The 2411-nt window shown below is 40.7% G+C and overlaps 1 pseudogene; it reads right to left on the bottom strand.

Moving 5' to 3' along the window:
- Positions 1–1336: 1336 nt before the first annotated feature.
- On the bottom strand, positions 1337–2166 carry LOC143884226 (agamous-like MADS-box protein AGL80 pseudogene; annotated as a pseudogene).
- Between the last annotated feature and the right edge of the window lie 245 nt (positions 2167–2411).

The following is a 2411-nucleotide window of genomic DNA, read 5'->3' as shown; positions in this document are numbered from 1 at the left end:
AGCGCCAAAGTCTGCCTACAATTCACTTTAGAGGGGTGTGCATAGTCCTACAGTGGGGGTGAAAAATCATCTCCCGTTTGAGAATTTATTTTTGATCCAAAACTGATTATTTTATACAAAATCAAACGCAATTTTGAGTCCAATAATCAGTTTTGGAATAAAAATCAATTCTCAAAATCCAAAACGAACATAGCCTAACTAAATAAGACAAATTCAGCTATGAGCTGGCTTCTACTTTCTTGAAAAAAGGGGCCTCCAATTGGCGAAATTGCCTAGACTTTCCGTAGTTTTTAGTTTTTAGACACTTCTCACCCTCTCTTCACTCATGCCCTCTTAAGTCTCACCTCCTCCCACCCTTCCCACCCCCGTCACCACTTTCATAAAATAATGTACGGTGGGAAAAAATTCATAGTTGTCAAATATAGCCTTAATATCACTATTGGTATCATAAAACTAAAATCTACACCCCTAATCTCTCCCTCTCTGTCATTAAGGAAGAAACCTCTCTCTCTCTCACACATATACAATGAGGAAGAAACCAAGCAAAGATGGCCTAAAAATCACTACGTATCATAAAGCTAAAATCTCTCTCTCTCTCTCTCTCTCTCTCTCTCTCTCTCTCTCTCTCTCTCTCTCTCTCTCTCTCTCTCTCTCTCTCTCTCTCTCTCTCTCTCTCTCTCTCTCTCTCTCTCTCTCTCTCTCTCTCTCTCTCTCTCTCAGGAAAGCCAAGAAGAAACATGTCTCTTCTTGCTTGCACAACAAAACCTAGGATAACCATCTCTCTCCGATGTGTACACACAATCATTAATTGAAGAGAAGTCACTAAGGCTCTGTTCACTTCTTTTCCCTGGTGCTGTTTTTCCTGGAAAATAGCTCTTTTTTTTCCCGACAAGACCTTGACAAGACAGATCCATGTTCACTTCTTTTCCAGGGGAAACTATTATCAGATGTGGAATTTCTTATTTAAAGGCTAAAAATGACGTGGAAATTGACTTTTCCCTTGTTACTTGAGATTTGCTTTCCGATTAAATATATCGGAAAGATGCTTTCTATGGAAAATGAAGCCTTTTCCTCTTCATTCCTTTCCCTTCTGCCATGTCACCTAGAAAGGAAAGGAAAATGAAATCCTTTCCTTTCCTTTCCGGGGAAAAGAAGTGAACAGAGCCTAAGAGAATATATATGGCAAGAACAATGGTTTCTTCTTTCATGTAAAATTATAAACAATCTAAAAATAACCGTCCCTAATATTTGGAAACCCAAACTCAAATCATCTATAACATTCCAATGCTCAGAGTCTCAGACTACTGGATATGATGAAAACATAAGAGAATGAAAGTAACAAAAGGAAAGGAAACTACTGAGTTATTTATTTACACAAACTTGGCCTAAATAGTACTCTCTAAGCCAAAACATGAAGAAGCATAAGTTCAATCTTTTACAACCTATCCAAATTAGGATAGTAAAGATCCAACCATTGATTATTGTCCACAAATGGACCCATTATCTCCTCCCCTCCATAACCCATATGTTCATGTGGGTTCATCACCTCCACGAACCATGGTTGCTCTTGCAAAGCCCCCATAGCCACCTCTAAGGCTGCTTTATCCGTCCCTCCTTCTGGCTTCACCAAGGCCGTCCGATTCGATCTCTTGATTAATTCAATCCTCTCTCCCACAGCCTTCATATTAGCATCAATCAACCACGCTAAGTCACTTAAATCGTTAATTGTCGCGCCTTGAAACCCCTTCCCTTCTAGACAGTGGTACATTAGAATCCTCATCTCGGCTTCACGGTTTTCCCTCTCTTTCCTCTTCAATTGATCTCTCAATTTGGCAATCCTTTGTACAAGGAAGCCTTCTTGGTTCATCATTTTCTTGCTTTGTTCCATCTCAGGCATGCTCTTGAACTTGTGAAGGATTCGTTCAGCGTCAAGGTCAGATGGCCACACCTCCGGTTGTGGGCCCGACCCATCAGGCCCATAAATGATTGCGCACGCCTCCACGCCGGTTAAGGTGCTAAGCTCACTTACCTTCTTAATCAAACCTTTCTTCCTCTTCTTGAAGGTGGTTCTCCTAGAAGAATCATTAGCAATCCATGCAAGCTTCACCTTCTTACGAGCCATGGCCAGTAGAGAGATGCCTTAGAATGGCCTATAGAGGAGTTAGAATGAAGAAATGGCTTATGGGTCTTTTGTGGGTCTTTGACTATTATAGAGATAAATGCAAAGGGAATGTTTTTACATTGAGGGGAGGAGATCTTGGAAGGGTAAGATATCGTGGAGTTGACATTGGGAGGGATTGAAGGCGTTTTGAATAGAGTGATACTATTTTTAGCTAAGAAAATCTCGTGGTGGAGATACGTGTATTAAGATGATGAAGGCTGTGTATGGTGAGGGTCTTAAGTTTGACAGC

Source organism: Tasmannia lanceolata, unplaced genomic scaffold, assembly GCF_043159265.1.
Source record: "Tasmannia lanceolata isolate RefF3 unplaced genomic scaffold, GAP_Taslan_0.1 ptg000002l, whole genome shotgun sequence".
Lineage (NCBI taxonomy): Eukaryota > Viridiplantae > Streptophyta > Magnoliopsida > Canellales > Winteraceae > Tasmannia > Tasmannia lanceolata.
Note: the sequence above shows the minus strand (reverse complement) of the source record. Positions and strands in the feature narration are given on the sequence as shown.